Source organism: Lathyrus oleraceus, chromosome 3, assembly GCF_024323335.1.
Source record: "Lathyrus oleraceus cultivar Zhongwan6 chromosome 3, CAAS_Psat_ZW6_1.0, whole genome shotgun sequence".
NCBI classification, from domain to species: Eukaryota; Viridiplantae; Streptophyta; class Magnoliopsida; order Fabales; family Fabaceae; genus Lathyrus; species Lathyrus oleraceus.
In genome coordinates this window covers 231,727,667-231,740,783 of record NC_066581.1, presented here as the reverse complement: position 1 = coordinate 231,740,783, position 13,117 = coordinate 231,727,667, and positions in this window count along the sequence as shown.

Here is a 13,117-nt window from a genome sequence, read left to right as displayed (position 1 = left end):
CATGCTCGCTAGGACATCGCATCCTATGCCTACGTATCTTCTCTATCCAGAGAAGAATCAGAGCACTCGTAGCTCGGATAACGCACGCCGAAACAAAACACCAAGAAGAGACGCTGAGACGTCAAAAGAAACTCTCAAAAGGAAACAGAATGCCAATACATGGACTTACATCCGACTCCAAACAATAACAAACAAAAGGAAACTGAATGCCAATACATGGACTTACATCCGACTCCAAACAAAAACCAAACAAAAGGAAACAAAATGCCAATACATGGACTTACATCCGACTCCAAACAATAACAAACGCTAACCAGTGAACACCAAAGAAAAAGGTTATCAGAATGAACCCCAAATGAGTAACCCAATGACGGGTGAACACACACAAAAAGAAAAAGGGTGCCCAGAGAGATTTCGCTCAATCTCCTGCCTACGTATCTCATCTGGTATGAGAATCAGGGCGACGTAGTTCCCCTTAACAGGGGTATAACACTCTCCTAACCAGAGACCAGGGAAACAACAAACTAATAGGGAGACTGACTCGGGCCTAATAGTTGTCATGCAATCCACAATCCCTAAGTTGAGGTCTCTAATCAGAACCTAACTCACACAGGAAGCAAGTCAAGCCAATAAAAACACCAACACAAGTGAACAAGCATCACACACTATATCCATACAAGAGGCCCAAACAATGGGTAGGCTTTAATCAAGAGGGGTCATATCAACCTCGACAAACAAGCCACACTGTAAGGGTAAACAGGAGCTCTTAACCACTAACATTGCGAGTTAGGGTGAGCAGATTAAAATGGTAATGAGGATGAGACCTCATGCTCTTAACCCTGGCCAGGGTGAGCTCAATGACAATGAAAGTGTGGGGATCCAGAAAGAGGGACCCTATTCCACTTGACTGGCTCTATACAAAGATCTTGGGTACATGTTCTAGAGCATCAACACGTAGTGCGAGCATAAAGAACGACTCACTGAATAACAGGGGATTGATTGCTAATCCCTTTTATCTATCAATTGCCTCTTCACTTAGGAGGACTTATCAAGTAACACATGCCTCACTTAGAGGTCTTTGGCACAATCTATAAACAAACACAAACAGAGCCTCTTAATGAGGACTTGCCAGCAAAATGCCTGCCAAAAAGGTGACAGGACTTCCAGACTACATGGAGTAAGAAAGTAGCTACCTAAGTGGTGTATCAACCACAATCCAAAGCTCAAGCAAGAGCTAAAAGCAACCAACTAATGTACCTGTACAAAAGCTAACCACTTAGTATCTCAGACATCCAATCAGAAAACAAACAGTGGAACTATCCAACTGCACACAACTCAAGGAACAAGGCTCAAGCACTCAAATGAGCTCAAACCTATCAATTAGAACCCTACAAAACACAAAGAAGTCAGAACACAATCCAATTTGCATCTCAAAAGGTGAGCAACTCAACCATTAATGCTAAGTGTCCAAACCTGAAACACAAGTCAAGGTTAGTTTATGTACAAAACACTAGTACAAAGACTAGGTTCAAAACCAAATCAAATGATCAAAACAGAACTCAATCTTTTGCATAATGCACATTCAAACAATCCATAAGATGTCCTCAAAAGGACCAGCACGAATTCACAAAGTAAGTACATCAAATGGTTCATGTCATGCAAAGGCAAACAATGTGCACAAAATTGGACTTCCAACTTAGAAAATCCAAATCAAAACAGAAATGCGTGCAATGGCCTTGATATTTTTTATGCAAGTTTCTCATGTTATGAATGATCATCATGCAAAAAATAAAATCCAGAAGAGTTCAAATGATGCATGAACGAAAATGCACAAATGCAATATCAAAAATGTGACACAAATTGTTACACCATATCTTCATGTGTCAAAAACAATGATAGCATATGAGAAAAATTCCAAATCAGTGCTCAAAAATCACATCATGAGAGAAGATCAAGCACACAAAAATTCAGATCAATTGGATTAACAAGGAATATTTCACAAAGCATTTATCATGACATATAAATTTAACACAACATGGATTAAAAAATCACAAAATAAAAATCCAGAAGCAAACAAATCATGAAATGGATACTATAAAAAACTAGACATTAAAACAAAGCCATGAAAAAAAATTGGACTCAATTTGGAGCATTTTACTATTTTTTTATGATTTTTTAAAGATGAACAAATAAAATGAAATGGAGGGAAAACAAAATTCAAATAAACTCAGATTAAATGTGAGCCACATGATCTAGCGCGAAAATCTGATCAAACGCACCAAATTCAAATGCCAAAACGCAGCGCATCACTAATACGCGTGGCAAGCATAATCAACAGTCATTATAATGCATGGCACGGTCAAGCAAAGCATAGCCAATGAAAAGGACATGCAAGCAAAACAGTCAGCGTCCACGCAAGCCAAATGAAATGCATCGTTTCATTAATGAGTTGGCAATGCACACTCATCAGTCAATTGGACACGCAGGATAGTCAAACAAAGCATAACCAATGGAATTGCCAAGCACGCGCACACGTAGCAGATGACAGGGCAAAACCCTAGGAAGTTGCAGACGGCAGAGCCGGTCATCTTCTCCGGCCGTCTCCGGCGGAGCTTCAACAATTTTTTCCAGAATTTCATGAAACTGGTATCGTTCGAAAGATCTTTCAACCTAGAGTCCAAATATCATAATCATTTCATCTAATTCTCCCTAACATGCACGGATCGAAGCAAAACATTTTCAACATCAAAACTTCCAGTTCATCATACAAACTCATTTCCTAACCATTTTCGAATCTAATCCTATCAGCGTGCTCAGCAATGCAAGATCTACATGATCATATCAAGAAATTGGCAAAAGGAGGTGATGAAATTTTGACTTACTTGAGATGCAGTTCACTGAAATCGCGTGTTCAGGCTTCCAAACTCTCCAGATCTTCTCCTATGTTTATGCCTTGAAGCTTTGTGCAAGAATAATCCACTGAAACCACTCGAATCTAGCTTAATTTTCAACTTCCATCAACATGTTCATGTACATGAACTGCTCCAAATCTTGCTCAATTCCAACAAACAATGGATGAATCTTGCTTAGAATTACGCAAGGATCATGATTTTGCAAAGAGATTGAAGGTTTGCGTGAAGAATTTTGAAATTCAAGGAGAGAGAATTTTGGAGGAAAATGTGAATTTTCAGATCTGAATTTGTTATTATGAGCAAATACAGTTAGGGTTTGGCTTTTATATGGTGTGTTAATCACAATGATAATCAAATTAGGCTTGGTGTTAAACATGATTAGTGAGAACTCAAGTGAAGTGCAAAATTGCAAGTGAGCTTAGCATGACCAATCCACACGTGAACAGTACCATGTTAAGCTTCAAATTCACTTAAAACCAACCAATAAACATGATGGAAGTGGTATTTTGCTTGTAGCTTAAGCCAAATTTGAATTATGAAATTTCCCTACATTTTGCACATGTATGAACAAGTGATCATGTGAGCTTTTTCCATGCATGGTAATGGTTCATTTGAAAAGTATTGGTCATGAGGAGTATTTTGCAAAAAGAATGGACCAATTTGGAGTTTTGAATCAAAAGTTATGTCACTTTGAACTTCCATGCATACTTTGTGATCATTTGGCCATAACTTCTCAACCAATCATCAGATGGACATGAAATAGGACTTTTTGGAAATGGGAGAGAAATATATACAACTTTCATATTCACCAAAAATCCATTTGAAGCTTCTTTGATGTTGATAAGTCAAGTTGAATGTGGACCAGAAACTTGCCATTTTTGGAAACTTGAAATTACATGTCACTTTCCATTTTTGGAAACTTTTGCCATGACTTCAAAATCTTCAAGATAGATGTTTAAACTGACAAATGAACCTCTTTTGAACATGATTGAGGTGTCTCAACTCATTTCCCCACCTTATAGCCCTCAGTTGACTGCACAGTTGACTATTTTGGTCCTCAGATGACCTTGAAATGCCCTGATCAGCTTGAGCCTCTACCACTTGGGGAAATGGCTTCAAAATGAAACCTTAGCTTATGTAAGCTCTTTGTGATAATCATGTGGTCCTTATACCAAGGCAATATCTTATCTCCTTGAGAAGCCCTGATTGGAAGAATGACATTGATTAGGGTTGACCAGAGGTCAAAACCCTAATCTAAAGGAACTTGAGGATAAACTCTGCAACTCTTGATGATGATAGAACCATGATGATGATAATATATCCTTGCAAACAAGATGATGCTCAAGACCTTTGAAGAATCAAGAAACCCTGACAAAAAGCAAACCCTCAGATGGTTGATCATCAACTCATAGAAACCCTCAGGCTTGAATCATGTAACTTCTCCATCTTCTGAAAAGACTTTGGAGGATGACTTCCTTATTTCACATGATATACAAAATGCAATGCCTAATGTCCTAAGAAATGAAATGAAATATGTCAAACTAGTCTCAAGAAGAGGAGGGCAAATTTTGAGGTGTTACACCTAGGAAGTAATTTAGCTCTCCCATAAGGCTCATTTCAAACTCTCCCTGCATAAGCTTAGAAGATTATTTAACAAGTTGCATATTAGTAGATCCAAAGATAATCATCAACATGTACTTGTAAAAGAAGAGTATCATTTCCATGGCGCTTAATAAATAGAGTAACGTCGACCTTTTTCCTTAAGTACCCTTGATTAATCAAAAACTTGCTTAGTCGCTCATACCAAGCTCTAGGTGCTTTTTTGAGACCCTACAAAGCGCGTTTTAATTTGAAAACATGCTTGGGATACTCGTGATTTTCAAAACCGGGAGGTTGAGCAACATACACCTCTTCATTAATGTAACCATTTAGAAATGCACTTTTCATATCCATTTGAAATAATTTGAAGTTCTTAGAGCAAGCAAAGGCAAGAAGAAGGTGTATGGCCTCAAGTCATGCGACCAGAGCATAAGTCTCCTCATAGTCAATACCCTCATCTCGGTTATACCCTTGAGCGACTAACCGGGCCTTATTACGGGTTATCACTCCATTTTTGTCAAGCTTGTTCCTAGAAACCCATCTTATGTCTATTACTTGATGATGTTTTGGACACAGGACAAGGTCCTAAACGTCATTCCTTTTAAATTGATTTAGCTCGTATCACATTGTCATGGGCCAATGCTCATCAAGTAATGCATCTTTATCATTTTTAGGCGCAATCTGTGACATAAAAGCAAAGTGATAACAAAAGTTACTTATCTTATAGCGTGTTGTCACGCCTCTTGTGATATCTCCAAGAATATTATCATTATGGTGATATTTGGATGTTTTCCAAGACAAAGGAAGGTTGTCTACTATAACTATACTCTCCTCCTTTCCTCTTCATGGTCATCATCTTCTACTTTCTCATTTTATTTTGTTTGAGGTTGATCAAGCCCTTCATCGGCTTCATTGAGAATGTCATGCAAAGACACACCTATATCATGAAAAGGCACACCCTTCCCAACATATTTTGGAAAAGACTCATCAAAAGAAACATGAATGGACACTTAAACAATAAGTAGCCTCTTGTTATAAACCCTATATGCCTTGCTATATTGTGAGTATCCGAGGAAGATACCATCATCGACTTTAGCATCGAATTTACCTAGATTGTCCTTTCCATTTTTTAAAATAAAACATTTACATCCAAAGACCTTCAAAATGGGGTTTTGTTTAGAATAAGACGTATCAATATCCTATTCAAAACATAACACATCGTGCTAATAGCATCGGCCCATAAGTACTTTGGTAAATTACCTTCATTAAGCATCATCCTCGCTAACTCCTCTAAAAGTCGGTTTTTATGCTCCATAACCCCATTTTGTTATGGAATTCTAGGAGCCGAAAAGTTAGGCTCAATACCATGTTTCTCACAATACTTTTCAAAAATAATATTTTCAAACTCTCCTCCATGATCACTTCCAATGGAAACAATTTTCAAATTGATTTTAATTTGGAACAATCTAACAAATTGTTTGAAAGTCGGGTATGTCTCATCTTTACTAGACAAAAACATAACCCAACAAAATCTAGAATAATCATCAACTATAACAAAGCCGTAATAGTTTCCACCTAAGATTTTGATCCTAGAAGGACCAAATAGGTCCATATGAAGAAGTTCGAGAGGTCTAGATGTTGAAACAACATTTTTTGATTTAAAAGAGACCTTCGTTTGCTTCCCCAATTGACATGCTTCACATAGGTGATCTTTTGTGAACTTCATTTTAGGAAGACCAATGACTAGATCCTTTGAGGTTACCTTTTTTAGCAAGTCAAAGTTAATATGAGATAAGCACCTATGCCACAACCAAGAGTTTTCAATTATGGTAGTAAGGCACTTAGTACCAACCAAAGACACATCATCTAAATTTAGCATATAAGTATTATTGACTCTCAAGACCTTAAATACACAATCCTTCTTCTCATTATGCTCAAATAAACAACAACTATTAATGAAAGTGGCTTTAAAACCCTTGTCATAAAGTTGGCTAATGCTAAGAAGGTTGTGTTTAAGACCATCACCAAGCATTACATCAGAGATAGTAGTAGACGAGGAATTACCTACACTACATTTTCCAAGAATAGCTCCTTTGTTGTTATCTCCATAAGTGAGGAATTCCTTTTTCTTTGGCACAAAATCAATGAAAAGCAATATGTCACCCGTAATATGCCTTGGACATCCACTATCAAGATACCACGTCTTTTTGGTAGATTCAAAACATTCAACATGTAGAGTTAAACAAAGGAAATAGGTACCCAATTTTCATTGGGTCCTTGGAAGTAAGAGAAACCAAGGTTTCATTTAGGCAACCATTGAGAGACTCCTTTAGGAACTGACATCTTCCTAAATTTGTAATTTTCAATGGTATGACCCTTTTTGCAACAATAATGACAAGATATATTATGATGAGTTATACTTTTACCATTCGAATCCTTTTTGAAATTTTTATGCTTTTTGTATGAATGATGCAAAGATATTTCATACTTAGAAGGATCAATAGCAAATGCACTTTTTGGTTGTAAAACTGTGTCTAATTTGACTTAAAGAGCATTTATCTCTTTTTGCCAATTATGACAAGATTCACAACCAAACCTAGAAGGTTCTTCACACATATTCTTGTCACTTTGAATATCTATCATAGATATCTTAATAGCTTTCAACTTCCTTTTGAAGTCTAATACTTTAGCTTCTAATTGAAAAATATATTTTCATGTGAAGCTAATTTCTTAAAAGCCTTTAATGCTTCTCTATGAAGATTATCAAAAGTGTCTTGTAATTGAGAATAAGATAAATCACTAGTAAGCTCAAGTTTAAAAGGACTTACTTGTTTCTTCTTCCTTCCATTAGCCATAAGACAAATTTGGGCTGATTCTACACTTGAAGTAGAGCTTTCATCGCTTGAGGAATCACTTGCACTCTCACAAGCTACATGAGCTCTTCTAGATTTACTAGGCTTCTTGTGATGCCCTTTTTCTTTGTCTTTCTTAATCATGGGAAATTCCGGTCTATAGTGACAAATTTCACCACAATTATAACAAGAGCTTATAAATTTATCTTTCCTATTCTCACTATCTTTTGAATACCTGGAATCCCTTCTAAATTTTACTAAGTTGCCTTCGGAGTGCTTGACCTTGTTCTTCCGAATACACCTTTGGTATCTATTGACAAATAGCCGAACATCATCATCATCATCGGAGATCTTGTCATCCCTTTCTTCATACTCTCTAGGCTTATTCTTTGAGGACTTGAAACTAAAAGTCTTTAGAGCAATGAGCTTCTTCTCTTCCACCTTGTCTTTACCTTTCTCTTTCTTCATTGTCTTTTCATATTCTTTTTCATATTTTTTCAAGCATGTGATTTCTTGCTCATGTTCTTCCAATTTACCAAACAAAGTAGTAAGGTCAAGTGCTTTAATATCATTCGCCTCTTTGATAGCGGTGACCTTGGGTTGTCATTCCATGTTAAGACATCTTAAAATCTGTTAGTAGCAGTAGCATTGGAGATAGGATTACCTATATCATTCAATATATTAATAAGATGTGTGAATCTCTTTTGCATGTCGGCAATGGTTTCACCATGCTTCATACGAAAGAGTTCAAACTCTTGGTTTAATGTGTTGATCCTATCTTGTTTGACTTCATTAGTTCCCTCATGGGAAACTTCTAACGCGTCATGCATAGCCTTGAAATTTTCACAATGAGAGACACAATAATACTCATCAATACCTAATGCGAATATGAGAATATTTTGTGCTTTCCAATCATGAGACCACAACTTCTTATCATTATCATTCCATTGATTTTACGATTTTGGTATGATGACGCCTTCACCATTGGTCATTGTAATTTGATTAGGACCATTGGCGATGATGTCCCATACACCCTTATCAACGTATTTGATATGGATACACATATAAGCTTTTCAATAGCCATGATTTTCTCCTGTGAAATAGGTGCTCTATTATATGCCCCTTTAGGTTCGGTAGCCATTATCTAATAAGCAAATCTTAAGATCGGAAACAACTGGAGCTCGTGATACCACTTATTAGACGTTAGGCCTAGGTCTAAAGGGGGTGAATAGATCCTAAGTTAAAATTTTATTCAAAAATTTTATTTAGAAAATTTTATGGCGCGGAGGCAAGTTTAAAATATTTCCCGGATCTAAAATCGTCTAACCGAACCTTCTATTGAAAAGCCCGGATATGCGTATAAGTACCTGGTATGATAATAATTCATAATTTGATTTATCAACACTTCAAGCACTAAATTGAATACTCTACTATAGTTACAATCTATCTCCAATGACAACAACACACGAAAGAGTAGTTGGTATAATTTATCAAACACTTTGCGTGCAATCAACAAAGTTTGGATATTGGTATAATGTTTGTAGTTCTCAAAAACCAATCACTACCAAATCGTATGTGATTACTACAACAACACAATTTAACAAAGAATTCAAAAGTTACTATCTAAACAATGTTGATCAAGAGATCAAAGTAATAAACAATTTGTGAACCAAAAAATAAACGAGATAGATTGATAGATAGATGGATGGATGGATGGATATATATATATATATATATATATATATATATATATATATATATATATATATATATATATATATATATATATCAGATAGGTATACCTATAGAGGTTATGTGTCGGCCTGTTCGATGCATAGGTCGACCTGTCCAAGGTCATGTGTCGACCTATGAAAGTTATGTGCTCCCTATGTGTCGACCTAAAGACTCGGCACATGAAATAGAGACCATATGCTTTAATGCGGAAACATACGTGTCGATCTATAGAATTCATGTGTCGATCTATAGCCAAGAAAATGTTTCCATAGGTCGACTTGTAGTTCTATGTGTCGACCTATATCCAGAAAATATTTTCCATAGGTCGACCTATAGTTCTATGTATCGACCTGTACTGTTATGTTTCACAAATTTTGATTTTTCATGCATGTTTGATGCATAAGACCTTTCCCACATTGTTTCCAAATACTTTTATGCTTCATAATGCTAAGATGCATATATAGATTCAGAGGATACCATCCAATATACATTTACGCTAAAGTATCATAGTTTTAACATCATACAAAACACATCTAACGGAAGTTGCACTCATAATATACAATTTCATATTTACCAAATTGATTTAACTAAAATAAATATTGTTGAAAAAGTATCTACTTACAATCTTTTCAGTTACTTCGCGTGTAACCTTTGATGTGAACTCACCGCCTTTTGTTTGATGTCCCCTCTTCCATTTCTCATGTCATGATGGTGGAGATGGCGTGCAATCAAGGATTATAGAATCTCACAACTCCAATTCCATTTGTTTTCTCTTTTCTTCAATCATCTTCTTTTTAAGTTTTTCATATCCTCCACGAGACAACCTATGTGGATAGATATTTCTAGATTTATTATACTTTCCTTTTTGGATTTTATCCAAGAACTCAGGATGGTGCGAGACTTTACAAATTTCTCCCAAACATCCTGATCAATAAATGAATACATAAAGTTAGAGGCTTATATTCAGGGTCATCTTCATCTCTTGGATTATTAATATAATCATGGGTGAGTTGTGTCTTAAATTCCATCTAACGCTCACCAACATATATAAACAATTTATTTTTCACCATACTATCATATGGACTAACATCAAACACCTCATATGTTTACATAATACAATTGTTATTAGTATTAAACAAAATAAATAAATTATCATATATACTTATAAAACAAATCATAAAATTCAAAATAAATACTCTAATATCGGTCCATATATTGTTTTTCAAATTATCTTTAATGTCGTGTAAACCATCTATCAAAATACTCATTTTACTTCTACCTTGTAACACAATGTAACCTATAAAGTACTTAGCATTTTCACCATAAGCCCTGCTGGTTGCAGCATCAACTGTAACCGGGTAGTGAATACCCTTTTCATGGGTTTTTTCATCTTAGTATACACCGTGACACCTCTAGTTTTTCGTCTATATTTTTTATTAACAGAGGTTTCAACAGATGTTGTATGTGAGGTCCTTCTCGAATCGGCCACGACTATCTAAATAAAGAAATATACTAACTAACATCATTTTAGTGATAAATAATATGTAGAAACATACTAACTAACAACGTTTCAATGATCAAAATGGAAAAATAAATGATCAAGAGAAACTAAAGCCATTCCAGTGATACTAAAGTCATTTCAGTTAAACAAATGTAAGTTAAAAACAACTCATAGAAATGAAAGACATTTCAGTGATATAAACCTACTGTTGGAATAAGAACAAACATGAAAAATAAGAATAAACGTACCTCAAACATGATGAATTTTGATGCTTGAGTCTTGACGAATGCCAAATGTTGGAAGAGTTTTGATGAAAGTTACGATAAAAACCGCCTAGGATTCTTGCAAAGAGAATGACGATATGAAGTTAGAGCGTTGATAGGTAATGAAAAGTTAGAGTCTAATTCTCTGAAGTATTTCATGTAAAAGATAAATCATGTGGTTTAGCATAAAAAACCAACATGTGTGTTTTAATTAAAAACAAAAAGTATAAAAAGCACCATAGCGTCGTATTCTGGGAATACATTTAAAATATCTATGACGTCTTTTTTTTTGAAAAACTGAGGGATTTGATTATATAAAATAAAAAATTAAAAAGGCCTTTTGAAAAAATTGATTTGAAAATATTAATGCAAAATTTATTACCTCTCAGTTGGATTATGTAACCGAGGTTAATACTAATAAAAAATGAAGAAAAAAAATTAACAAAGAAAAAAAGAGAAGCTAGAAATGCGCCAACTGAAAAAAAAGATTAAACATAAAATAAGATAAAATGCAGTAATTGAGATTAGGAGCGAGCTCCCTTATAGAGCTATATTCCTCGGTTTTTAAAAAAACCTAGGGAATAGGTTGTATATTTTTGTTTTTAAAAATAGAACATGGTGCTCCCAGGATATATCCCTTCAGTTTTTAAATGTTTAAGGTGAAAACTTCATCGTGAAATGTCTTATTTGTTGTAGTACTCACTTATTTCTATGTTATCTCGACACATGTCAATATGTTATCAAATCGAAAACTCTCAAGTGAGTCCGATTTGGTTTAAATCCAAACCATGCTCCCCCTGTGTAATCTTTTAAAGCTTATTTGTTGGAGACCTATTCAACAAATATGAAGTTATGAACACCGTTTCTCCCCATAACTCTATCAACAAGTTTTTCCCTTTTAACATGCTTCTCACTATGTTCATGATCAAGTGATTCTTCCTTTCAGCAACATCATTTTTCTACAATGTATAAGGCGACATTACCTCATGTATTATGCCCTCTTGATCACTAAACCTCCCAAAGTCATTTGAGATATATTCACCTTCACCATCCATTTTGAGAACTTTGAGTTTGTAATCGCTTTGCCTTTCAACCATGGACTTGAACTTCTTAAACACTTCATGTACATAATCCTTTCTCTTGATAAAGTAAGTTCATAGTTTTCTACTATGACTGAATGTGACAAAATTTCCATTGCCACCAATGAAATTAACTTGCATCGGTCCACACACATTTTAGTACACCACCTTAAGATGAAACTTGGTTCTTAAACATGTATCCTTGTTGAATTTCCCCTTATGTTGATTCGCTTGCACTCATTCTTCATAAATTTCAACTGGTATTTTGATCAGTGGTAGTGTGGTAAATATTTTGTTCCTTTGCAAGGCATTGGGATCTCTACAGTTGAGATGCCCAAACCTATAATTCCATACTCATTCTTCTATACTAGTTGCAATAGCAAGAAACATATGATTCATAAACTTCAACTCAACTTTGAAAGTTCTATTGGGATCCATATGATCTTTTAGGATCAAAACCCCGTTTGCATCCATAATGTGTAAAGCCTTGTTCTCCATATGAATCTTGTAACCTTATCAAGTAATTGGTCAATACTTAGAAGATTACATTTGATTCTGGGAATATACAACATATCATTTATCAAATAACGTTTACCATCCCTTCTCTCGATCGATACATCACTGATCCCTTCCACCGCTAGAGTGGTATCATCCACGAAATTAACCTTGTTCTTCATGACACGATTGATTGTAACAAACCAATCTTTCCTTCCCATCATATGCATTGAACATCCGGATTCCAAATAACATTGATTTCTCCATTGTACTGTTTCTTTCATAGTCACCATGGCATTTTCTTCTGCATGTAACCAGTTGGCAAAATTGCAATCGATTACACTTTGGTTTTGTAGTGTTTTTCAAACTGTTGTTACTGCTGCATTATCCTTCTGTGATCATGACCAAAAGTGTGTTCTATCATCAAACTCTTGTCTTGTAACTCTAGCTTTATCGTCTTGAGATTCTTTCTTGTTGGCATTGTACACTCTTGCAAAATGACCAAGCTTTTGATAATTATAGCACTGCACAATGCTATTGTCAACCCTCATTCTACCTCATTTATCTCTAACATTGCCTCCTATAGAGTTTTTTGATCCAACAACCCCATTCCCACAATTTTCATCCTTTTATAATGTCGAATTCTTGGAATTTTGGGACTTTCTTCCACCAAAATTATGAA